The sequence below is a fragment of the Artibeus jamaicensis genome, unplaced genomic scaffold (assembly GCF_021234435.1).
Source record: "Artibeus jamaicensis isolate MK-2021 breed Jamaican fruit bat unplaced genomic scaffold, CSHL_Jam_final contig_354, whole genome shotgun sequence".
Taxonomy (NCBI): domain Eukaryota; kingdom Metazoa; phylum Chordata; class Mammalia; order Chiroptera; family Phyllostomidae; genus Artibeus; species Artibeus jamaicensis.
The window spans coordinates 406,433-419,236 of NW_026521803.1; the positions used below are offsets into that span (position 1 = coordinate 406,433).

Genomic DNA, 12,804 nt, shown 5'->3' on the forward strand with positions numbered 1-12,804 from the left:
GAACAGTCAAGTTCTATATAAAGTTGATATAGCATCATCTTTTCCTAGAACAGTAGTCATGAAAGATTTTGTTTTCAGTAACTTCAATTAGAAGAACAGCCAAGTTCTATATAAAGTCTGGCCAAAATGTTTCACGACTATCTTTTTTGCGCCAAGCAAATTATTTTTAACCCATCGACATAAAGACTCAAGTACATCATCAAACAGAAGTCTGTATTCTTCCACTGTTGATTCTAATTTCATAATTCAAAACAATTGAAGAGTCTAAACATCAACAAAGTACAACAAAGCTTAACAAAAACCAAGCATGCTAATGCTGGGAGGAATCCCAGGTGTCTGGTTTGTTGCCTCTCTATTTGTAGATAATTGAACTGAGATGTGGTGCTGCCCACAGACCTATGCAGCTGATGGCAGAGCCAGGGCTGGATCCCAGTGTCCTCAACACCTGGATCAGCACCATTTCACTACTTCATGGCGCTTTCCTGGAAACACTTTAACCTACTACCCTTTCCAGTGATATTGTACTCTAAGCAGAATTAAATCTTTGAAATAAAAGGAATGAAGCTGTGATTGGTTGACTTTCCAAGTTTTAGTCAGTAGGAAGAAACATTCTGTTCACCAGTGTGGCCTGCCTGCAACTCCAAGACGCCCCATGAAGAGAATGGTTGCCTGCCTGCCCTCCCTGCAATTAACATGAGCTTTGGGGGCAAAGGGAGAATTTGGGTGGTGTGCACAACAGTGGGTGTGGATATGGAGCCTCCAAACCTTCCTTTCCTCACAGGAATATAAAGGAGACACTGGAGAAAATGTGTCATCATGACGTCGGGTGCTGAATGGAAGACTCAGTTTGCATGAGGGAGACTTGGCTCTCAAACTCAGCTATTCCACTCATTGCCTGGGCAACTTGCTTTCTTTCCGGGCCTCTGAATTTCAGTTTCTTTGTTATAAAATAGAAACAAGATGCCATCAACAACTGGTCTTAGAAGTAATTCAGTAGGATAACAAATGTCATCACTCATTATAAACCACACTTTATAGATATGTTATTATTGTTATTTTTGCACTTTTTCAAAAATTGGTCACTCTGGTTCTTGCCTCATATTAAGCACATACCTATTTAGTTTGGGCAAGTATAAAGTAACAGTTAAGAGAAAGGATTTTGACAAATCTGAGTTTTAATACCAGTTCTACATTTTTTTTCTTATAGTACATTCAGCAACTTATTTATGCTTTCTCAACCTTGACTTGTCATGTCTAAAACAAAATTGGTAAAACCACCTGTCTGTCCCTCAGGCTGAGTTAGTACATTCCCAGTGCTTACAACCTCACACATGCTTAACTGCCCTAAATATGTTAACTAAGTTTGTTAGTACAAGAAATTTTTTAAAAACTCCCCCATGGAACCACCAGAAAGGATTTGGTTCTGAAGTCTGAATTAAAGGACTGCTTAGAGTTGCTTTCTGAGCTGGTTTTAAGGTCAAGCAGATGTGAGTCTGTAGATGCTTGCATGCCATGCAATGGGCTCCTTCCAAGGCATCTAGCACAGGGTGCTGCCATGGCGCATGTTGTGAAAGTTGCAAGATTAGAGACCCAAATTCCCTAAGTCTAGAATCTCCACACTCACTTTCACTCAGGGTTTAGTGGTTCCCTGTGCACTATAATTGGGGAATTCATAAAATGAAGTTAGGAATATAAATTAAGTTGTATTCATGTCACTTACAAATTGGAATTTGTAAGTGATATGGAATATCACTTAAACTGGAATTATCTTCTAGAAGGTGGGCCCCTTGTAGAATAGGCTTCTCCTGCTAGGTGAGTGTTCTAGGAACACATTTGTGTTAGTGTACCAGCTGGTGTTGTGAGAGCCTGTATTTGGCCTTCAGTAATTTTTTTGAAGACTCTTTCAAGTAATTTGCCCATTTCATGATAGATGATTTACAAGCACATCCACCCACACTGCAGTAAGCATTCAGCAGTTTTGACCAAAAATGGCATGACCCCTGTGTTCTACCATTCCTATTCACCTGCTCTTACCTCAAGAAACTTTTTTTTTATTTCCCCAGATAAAAAAAAGTCCTCAAAGGGAAACATTTTGCAGACATGGAAGAGGCAGAAGCACTATCAGGATCAATGAATTTAAAAACTGTTTTGAGCAATGGAAAATGTCTCAATACATGTATTGCATCAAATGGAGAGTACTTTGAAGGTCACTGAAGTTTAAACATGTAAGAATAAATATACTTTTTTTATTAATAAGTTCTGGGTTTTGGGGGGGTTCCCCCTCATAATTGAATATATTCTTTACCTTGGATATTTATTAACTAGTGATTTTAATTTAAATGGAAAGACCTCCTGCTTTAAATTATTATTTTAGTATTTTATTAGAAAGCATTATTTAATGATTTTCTGTAAATGTGTGCAACACAAAAGGGTAAGTGCAGATGCAGATATGGAGTGCTCACTTCTTGCTTATAATCTGAATGTTCTGTTCAAGGATAGGATGCAATTTTTGGAGAACTGAAAGATCTTTCCAGTCAAGGTGACGGACGGCAGCACTGGAAGCCTCCTACAACCCTATCAATACTACAGAACAACCATTGCTCAGAACTGCCTGAAATCTAACTAAATCTAAGTCCTGCAAGTAGTGATATAAAGAAGCAGCCACATGGAGACTAATAGGAGAGGCGGTGGAACAGGCTGATCCCACACCCATGTCTGGTTTATAAAAATTGGGAAGGATATCTCATCTGCAGAGGTTCTCCCTGAGGAAAGAGGTGTCCCAGTCCTACAATAGGACCCCAGACCAGGGATCCAATGTTGGAAACAGAGGTCTTCACAACTTCTGGCTATAAAGACCATCAGGGATTGCGGCTGAGTGAGACAGAGGCTTCTGGAGTCCCAGGCATTTGGCCTTAAGGGGTCCACGAATATACTTACGTGTGAGGGAATGAGTTCCCTCTGGTTTCTGGTGCTGGGTTGGTAGCTCAAGGGGTGCAAGGAACATGAGGAGAGGAACTAAGGTGTCTGGCAACAGGGTGAAAGCTAGAAGCGTGAGGTGGTTTGCTCTGGGACAGAGGTGCTGACAGAGGCCATTGTTTCTTTTCCAAGTGCTTCCCCCATGGAGCCAGCAAGCAGGCACTATGTGTGAGTCTTCATCAACGCACCTATCACTGTTGGCTTCACCCTGGTGATTCCCTGAGACCCCACCCCACCAACTTGTCGGCCCACTAAAGCTGTTTCCAGTGGCTTTTCCATACAAATGACATATCTTGGTTCATGCTTCAGACTTTCCTAAAATCTCTCAAACAAGCAGCATCTGGCCTTAGCATGCCCCATACCTCTCAATAAGTGGCCCCAACCTGGCACTAGCTATAGCCAGCCTTGGTTCTCAGCTTGGCCTCTCCTGGGTACCTCCAAGCCCAGCACAAGTAACAGCCATCTGCATATTGCTTTTTAGCTCATGCTGGGTGGCCCTGGGCAAAACAAAGGTAGTGGTTGACCATGGTCTGCACCTTCTGGGAGGCTCTGAGCCAGTACACCTAGCAGAGAGCTTCTGACCACATCAAAGTACCTCCCAACTACCTCTGCAAGTGACACACTCAAGGGGAAGACTCAGCAGGCACCATAGCCTTGTGAAGTAAGTTCTTGGGGTGGGCCCCTGCATAGCTGATCCTCCATGGTGGTTGCAGCCAGTCCTTGCAGCCAACCAGGATAGGAATAAACACTTCCCACCAATGTGCTAACAGCAATCAAGGCTCAACTACTGGAGGAAGGTGTACACAGCACTCATGGGGGAAAGTCACACCTAGAGTGCCTAGCTCAGCTGAATGGTGAACAAGGAGGTTGCACCACTGGACCCTACAGGATACCTACTATGTTAGGCCACTATACCAAGCCTGGGAGACATAGCAGCTCTATCTAATGCATAGAAACAAACACAAAGAGACACAAAAATTGAGAAGACAAAGCAACATGTAACAAATGAAAGAACAAAACAAAACTCCAGTAAAAGTACTACACACAATAGAGACAATCTACCAGATGCAGAATTTGAAACACTGGTTATAAAGATGTTCAATGAACTTAAGGAAAGAGTAGACAAACTTAGTGATAACTTTACCAAAGAGACAGAAAACATACAAAGAACCAGTCTGAAATGAGTAATACATTAACTGAAATGAAGAATACATTACAGGGATACAACAGTGGAGTGGTTGAAGCCAAGAATCAAAACATCATTTTGGAATATAAGAAAGCAGTAAGTACCCAATTAGAACAACAAAAAGAAAAAATAATCCAAAAATATGAAGATAGTGCAAGGGGCCTCTGGGACAACATCAAGTATACCAACATTTGCACCATGGAGTTGCCAGAAGGAGAAGAGAAAGAAAAAGAAATTGACAACTTGATAAAACATAATGACAGAAGACTTCCCTAACATGGTGAAAGAAATAGACATAAAAGTCCAGGAAGTTCAGAGAGTCATAAACAAGGTGAACCCAAAGATGCCCACACCAAGACACATCATAATTAAAGTGCCAAAGGTTAAAGACAAAGAAAGAAACATAAAAGCAGCAAAAGAAAAGCAGTTAGTTTCCTACAAGGAAGCTCCCATAAAACTGTCAGCTGATTTCTCAACAGAAACTATGCAGACAAGAAATCAGAAAGAAATTTTCAAAATGATGAAAAGCAACAACTTTAGATTCTCTACCCAACAGAGCTATCATTTAGAACTGCAGGATGTCTGAGGACCTTCTCAGACAGGAAAAAGGTAAAGGACTTCATCACAACCAAACTAGTATTACATGAAATGTTAAGGATCTTCTTTAAAAAGAAGAAGAAAAGAAAAATGATAAAACTATGAACAATAAAATATGACCTTAAATACATGTCTATCAACAACTGAGTCTAAAAAAATAAACAAACAGAACAGAAAAAGACTCATGAGTGCCGAGAACATTTTGACGGTTGCCAGATAGCAAGGTTTTGAGGGCTGGGATGAAAGAAATGAAGGGATTAGAAGGTACAGATTGGTGGTTGCAGAGTGGTCATGGGGATGCGGAATGCAGCATAGGAAATATGGTATTCTGGTTACTATGCATGGTGTCAGATGGGTACAGGATTTATCAGGATGATCACTTAGAATGTTGCATCATATCTGGCCACTGGGGTGCACACCTGAAACTAGCTTAGTATTGTATGTCAACTGTAGCTGAACAGTAAAAAGTGATTTAAATTTTTCAGATCAATTGTCCTCATATATCTGGTTGATGTTTAACACTGAAATGAAGTGGGAGATATTTGCTAACTAGCTGCCCACCTTGCACCATGCTTTGAATTCACCATGTGATCATTTTTGGCATTCCTGCTTTTCTACTTCAATGCTGCAGGAAAAAATTAGCCATTCTGGGCATATTTATGGCACCTTTATAAAATGTGTGTGTCTCCATGTGCATAAGTAACTGAGTGTGAATGAGTGCTAGTGTGTTGAATGTGAATGAGTGTGAGTATGTGCATATAATTTTATCTATGTCATTTTTGTCTTTCATGCTAACTTTATAGTTTGATTCCTGTATGTAATGTGATGCTGCAATATAGCAGGAGAAATAACAGATCTGTTCAGGAGATTTTTTACTGCAATGGTCATCATGACATGAAACACATCCCCTTGTCCATGCATTCTCTCCCATATATTCTACTCTAGGTCCCCTCTGGATGCAAATTTGATGTGGTCCTAAATGACTTAGAAGTCATCAGAGCCAATTCACCATGGAAAAATGTGCTAAGAATATGCAACTCTTTCTGTCAGCTCCTTCTGTCCTGCTTCTACTTAGTAAGACAACATATGAATAGCTTGGAAGTTCAGAAAATAGCTTGAAATCATCTCCCTTTTCTTCCTCACCCATTTAGCCTATTCCTGTGTAAAGGTCTAACTCTACCCCTACCTTCACCTTTAGCTTTCTCTGGTCATTCCACCTCATAGGGATTTGTCCTTGAACTTTGAACTCTGATGTAAAGTGATGGAGAAGATTTATTCCATCAGAATTCTTTGGGGGGAAATCACTGACTATACATGTTTAAATATAATATTTTGAAAATGTTCTTGGATTAAAAGTGAGATTCAAAGGAAATGAATAAGTAACAGAAGGTGGCTACCAATACGCCCTCTGAAAAAATTGGAGCCTATTACCTGGAAAGCTCATAGTTTGGCTGAGCAACAGTGATAAAATAAGTCAGAGGGGGGATTAGTTGTTGTTTCAATGCTGCATTTCTTTCCATTATAGAAGAAAAAGGCACTTGAAGATCTGTCTGAGAAAGAGTCTCAGAGTGAGGGGAGAGAAGCCAGGGAACCTGGTGTGGGTTAATGGGGGGATGAGAGGTGACAGAAGAGCCACTCTGCAGCTGAGACATCACTTTGGAGACTACTGTGTCTAAGTGGAAATTTGGGTGTTTGGTGAAGAGCTCATGATCTAACACACCTCTTACCTTTCTGCTGCCCAGTGTTCACTAATTGACCACGCTTGGTAGTGCTTTTCCTGAGCTCAAATAAGAGATGAAATGGTTATCTGTCTGGGCTGGTTCAGGAAAGGGAGACAACATGTGCAGACAGGCACCTGGGTTATTCTTGAGCAAAGCTATGTCTTTGAGCACTACCCTGGCATCACACCAGTCACATAAAGCCACATATTCTAGTCTCATCTTCAAAGAGGAGACAGACAAGGTACATAAACACAAAGAACACAATTAAAGATCATTGTAGCCCAGTGTGAACAGATGGAGAAGTTTTCTTCTTTATATCCTTGGCCCATGCGCTTTATAGGTTCCCACTAAGTACAGACTTGACAAGTGTTTGTCTGTATTCCTTCTAAACAACTTCTTAGGTTTCCTTTTCACATGAAACGGCATGGCTGGGCATCATGCCTACCTCTAAAGGGAATACAGAGCCCTTTACTTGGCTAGGCTTATATTAATGATAAGGTACCTTTTGATTTGGTTGGAAGTTCAAAAAGTAGTCCAAAATCTGAGATTTAGATCAGATTTGGAGTCTTCAGAGATTAATATGTCCAGGTAAAATCTGGTGGCACCCTCTAATGAAATATTTATTAGGACTGTGGTTTTGAAAATGACAGATCAATTTAAAGTGGTGATTTTTTGGAAGACAGAGGAGCATAGCTGAGCTGCACATCACAGGTTGATATTTCCTTGAACCTCTAAGCTTCAGCCTCTCACTGTCCAGCAAATGTGTGACACAAATGTAGCACAACGTTATGCTCTAACTGGCCGGTGCAGCAGCCCATGTGCCCGACATAAATAAAGCATCAGCAAATTGAGGAAAACAGAACACATAATTGAACTGAGATGAGCATAACAGTCAGGTTTTGTAAGATCATCCTTATGTGGATACAGATAATAGCTTTACCATTTTTCTCAAATCAGAGCTGAATTATTAAGTAGGCAGCCCCAGAAAGCCTGTAGCCATAAGGGAAGGATAACAGATATACGTATCTTCCAAGTAGCAGACATAGCTGTCTTGTTGGGGAAATACGTTTTTAAGAAACATGGAAAATAAATGAAGGAAGAAGCAAAAAGCAAAAGAAATTGGGTGTCTTCTCTTTCACAGAGAAATCCTGAAGTCTCAGAAAAGCTGTTTGTTTGATTTTTGTAGCATGCCATACAGGTAGGTGGAACCAGTAAAGAAGTTTTTCTTTAACTTTATTAATTTCCTGTTCCTTCTTTCCTCCAAACCCTGGATTCCCATTTAATATGTCTTGGATTTAATGAAATCCTAAGATCAGATTAGAAGTGAAAAGGCAAGCAGAAAAGATGGAATCAAGGAAATCAAAATTGGTGTAGGTAGTGATATTTAGATTTTCACTTGTAGTCAAGATGGGATCTCTGAAAAAACATGACAAAATACATGAAGTGATGAGTTTCAGACATTCAACATCCGTGCAGTGTAGTGATTCCAAAGACAGGAGAAACAAACAAGGTAGCCCTACCACTGCCTGCTCACTGCTTGAAGCACAACTGAGAATGTCTGGGCAGTCTCCCTGAGTTCAGGGGACAATACTGGGAGTATGGGGAGGCCAAAGATGTTGGAATTTACAGGACAGAGAACTAGGGCAGCGGGTAAGAGTTTCATAAAGAGAAAACTCTGGAGATCTGCAAAGGGTCCCTCTCCAGTCTAAAGTTGACAAAGATCAGTGTGTGCATGTAAGGAAACTATCCAAGGCCAGTAAAAGAACCATCTAAAAAGATTATAGAAATGACAGCTCATGGGACCAGCAGTAGTTTGGATTCTAGAGTGGAAATACATTGTGATGTATGCTACGTCAGGTAAAATACTCATATGACATTGCCTCAGTAGTAGAACAGCTTTAAAGCGAGATATGCTTGAACCCCATCAATAAAGGTTAAAAGCAAATCATAGAAATATCCAATCCCTTTCAAGGAAATAAATGGCATTCCAGAACAAAATTTAAAAAATATTTATAGTAACACAAAATACCCAGACTCTAATAAGGTAATATTTAAAATGTTATTATTATCCAATCGGAAAACACTAGGTTGGCAGAGAAGCAAGAAAATCTATGACTCTGCTGCAGAATGGAGGCCTTCTCCTTGCAGATCTCCAGAGCGCTCTCTCTCTCTCTCTCTCTCTCTCTCTCTCTCTCTCTCTCTCTCTATGTAGCACTCACCTCTCTGGTTAAAATGTATGAAACATTTAAGGAACAAATAATACCAATTCTACATAAACTCTTCAATGAAATTGTAGAGGAGGAAATACTTAACCACCCAATCTAAGAGGCCAGCATTACCCAGATACCAAAACCAGACAAATGTGTTACAGAAAAGGAAACTACAGACCAATATCCCTCAAGAACGTAGTTGAAAAATTCTTTAAATGTAGCAAATTTAATGAAGCAATGTATAAAAAAAATTATACAGCATGTTCATTGCAAAAATGCAAGGTTAATGTAACATTGGAAAATCAATCAGTATAATTCATAATTAACAAACTAAAAATAAAAAACTACATAATCATCTGAATAGGTGAAGAAAATTATTTGACAAAATTCAACATCTGTTCCTGATAAAAACTCTGTGCAAACTAGAAATAGAAGGAAACTTCCTTGACCTGATAAAAAGCATCTACAAAACACCTATAACTAACATTGTATTTAATAGTTAAAGACTAAATTATGTCTCCCTAAGATCAATAGAAAGGAAAAGATGTCCACTTTCACCACTTGTATTCGACATTGAAGTACAGGTCCTAGCCAATGCAGTAACAGAGGGAAGAGAAAGAAAAATATTCTAGATAAGAAAGGAAGAAGGGAATAGTCTATTCACAAACAACGTGTAGAAAATTCTACAAAATATATAAACACCTAAAACAACTAGTTAGTGAGTTTACCAAAGTTCTAAGATACAATATCAATGTGCAAAAATTGGTTTATTTTTATATCCTAGCAACAAACAATTATACATTTAAGTTAAACAAAAGACATCATTTACAATATGTATAAGAATTGTGCATTAAAGAATACAAAGCCTTGGCTGGATGTCTCAGTTCATTGGAGCACTGTCCCATACACAAAAAGGTTGTAGGTTCAATCCCCCACTAGGGTACATACCTAGGTTGAGAGTTTGACCCAGCAACCTAGGTATGGGAGGCAACCAACTGATGTTTCTCTCTCTCTCTCTGTTTCTTCCTTTCTTCCTCTCTTTCTCTCTCAAGTCAGTAAACATATTATCAGGTGGATTAAAAAACTAAAATAAATGAATAAATTAAACACACAAAACATTGCTAAGAGAAAATTACTTCCACGAATTAAAAGATTTGGCCTTATTAAAATTTCAGTTTTTCCCCCAAATGATCTCTAACTTGATAAATTTCAACAAACAACCCAGCAAGATTTCTTATTGAAATTGACCAGGTAATTCTAAAATTTATGTGAAAATGCAAAGGACAAAAACAATTTTGAAGAAAAGGAACAAAGTTGAAGAACTTATACTAACTGATTTCAAGACATTATAGAGCTAAGGTAACCAAAAGAGTATAGTCTTGATATACAAATAGACAAATACAGATTCCAGAATTAGTCTGAATATATACAAACGTATATTTATTGATTTTTAATAAAGGTGCAATTTAATGGTGAAAGGGTAATGTTTTCAACAAATGATGCTGAAACAATTGAGTATCATAGACAAAAATGAAAGAAAGAGAAAGAAAGAAAGAAAGAAAGAAAGAAAGAAAGAAAGAAAGAAAGAAAGAAAGAAAGAAAGAAGGAAGGAAAGAAGGGAAGATATGAGGAAGAAAAAGAAGAGAAACAAAAGAGGAAAAAAATACCTCTATACTTCACACAATATATAAAAATTCACCTTAGAACCAAATGTAATATCTTAAACTACAAAACTAACAGAAAAAAGCTAGGAGAAAATCTTTGTAATCCTGATTTAAACAAAGTCTTCTTAGATACAATACAATTCATACAGGAAAAAATGATAAAATGAACTTCATAAAAATTAAGTTCTATTCTTTGAAAGACACTGTTGAAAGAATGAAAGACAAACTAGAAACTGGGAGAAAATAATTACAAACCACACATGTGATGAAGGACTTATAACCAGGTAATACAAAAATGCTCAGAATACAGTAATAAGAAAATAGACAACCCAATTAAAGATGAGCAAAATACTTGGACATTTCACTCAAAGATATGTGCATAGCATAGTAGCATGTGAAAACATGTTAAGCAAATTAGCTATCAGGGAAATACAATTAAAACCACAATGAGATACCACTATACAGCCAGTGTAATAGCTGAATTTCATAAGTCCAACCATGCTAAGAGTTGGCCACAACTTTTGTACATGGCTTGTGAAACTATAAAATGGAAGAGCCATTTTGGAAAACAATTTTGCAGTTTCTTAAAAACTTAAACATACACTTTCTATGCAATCCAATCATTTCACTCCTAGGAATTTTCCTAAGATAAATGAGTGCATATGTTTATAGAAAATTATACATGATTATTTATAGAAGATTTACTCATAATGACCAAAAACTGGAAATAACCCAAGTGTTTATCAATCAGTGAAAAGATAAACAGATTGGAACATATCCATATAATGGAATAATACTCAGCAATAAAAATAATACTCAGCAATAAAAAGAAGTAAATTATTGATATCTAAAACAACATAGATAAATATGAACATAATTATGCTGAGTGAAAGAATCCATACACATAAAAGAGTGTATACATTATGATCCCATTTCTATAATATTCCTGAGTGTGCAAATAATCTATAGTGACAGAAGGCACATCTATAGGCACATCACTGATTATCTGATTATGTGGTGAGAGGAAGGAACCAGGGAGATTAACAAGGGATATAAAGAAATTTTGAGGGATATATGTGTGTGTGTGTATCTGTGTATATGAGTGCATGCATGCACGTGTGTGTGTATATATATATATATATATATATACATATATATATATGCCAAACTTTGTTAATCCTCACCTAAAGATATGTGTATTGATTTTCTGTTATTTTTATCATTCTATTACAGTTGTCCTAATTTTCCCCCGTTGGTCTCACCCTCCCCCACAGTCAGTCCCCACCCTGTTGTCTATGTCTATGGGTCATTTACACTTGTTCTTTAACTATGCCCTTCTATTTCTTTCCTCCCTTATCCCCCTCCCCTCTGGTCCCTGTCAGTCTGTTCCTTGTTTCCATGCCTCTGTTTCTATTTTGCTCATTTTTTTGCTTTGTTCATTAGGTTCCACATATGGTTATTGATTTGAGAAAGAGAGAGACATCAATCAGTTGTCTTCCATATGCATCCCAACCAGGGGTCAAACCCGCAACCTTTTGGTGTATAGGGCAATACTCCAACCAACTGAACCAACTGTCCAGAGCTATATGCCAAATTTTATCAGATTATATTTTATACATGTACTGTTTATTTTATATCCATTTACCTTTATAAAACTGAAAAAGGAAATTAATTTCCTAAGTTGTTTAGTTAGGAAAAATAATACCTGCATATTTTGTGGAACCTCTTAGCTGTCAAACAAATACTACTTTCATTTCAGATTTTCACAAGAACCCTATGGAGTCCAGAGGTGGAGCTGCGATGTTTCCCTTATTTAAATAAAGATTCTAATCTCAAAGAGGTGAAGTGTTTTGTGTAAATTCCCATGGCCAGGCAATGGCAGAACCAAAGTTATAATTCAGGCTTTCAGCTACTAGAACTGTCATAATACCCGCTATTTATTTCAAAAGTCTGTGGCAAACATCACAATTGGCTTGTTGGACATTCTGTTTGTAATGGCCCTAATTCAACTCAGAAATCTCCAAAGCCATTGTATTTTAACATGTTAATTGGATTTGGAATAAAACCAAAGTTACAAGTGACAGTTTAAGAGGATTTTCACTCACAAAATGCAAAGTATGATGCACTCCAGCGACCTGGGATGAATTATTGGCCAATTTATTGATCATGTTAGGCCATCACAACCAATCCCTGGAAGTTCAAGGACTATAATGGAGCACAAGTAACTCCTAAAAGAAGGAGTCCATAAAAATTTTTTCTTTGTGAATAACACCCTTTCCTTATTACTCTCACATATGTAGTAATAATTTTATTTTTTAATTTTTTATTGGTATTCTATAACAGTTGTCCCAGTTTTTTCCGCTTTTGTGGTCCTCTGCCCAGCCCACTTCCCACCCCCACAGTCAATCCCCACACTGTTGTCTATGACCATGAATTATTCATATGTTATT

General features: G+C 37.8%; 1 long non-coding RNA gene across 1 annotated transcript in view; it reads left to right on the plus strand.

The window, feature by feature from the left end:
* Positions 1 to 12,804, plus strand: part of LOC119050945 (uncharacterized) — a 37,950-nt gene that overhangs the window by 20,565 nt on the left and 4,581 nt on the right. Inside the window, exon 2 of the long non-coding RNA XR_005082840.2 lies at positions 2,064 to 2,225. This is a non-coding gene — a long non-coding RNA (uncharacterized LOC119050945). The remainder of the gene's footprint in view (positions 1 to 2,063; positions 2,226 to 12,804) is intronic.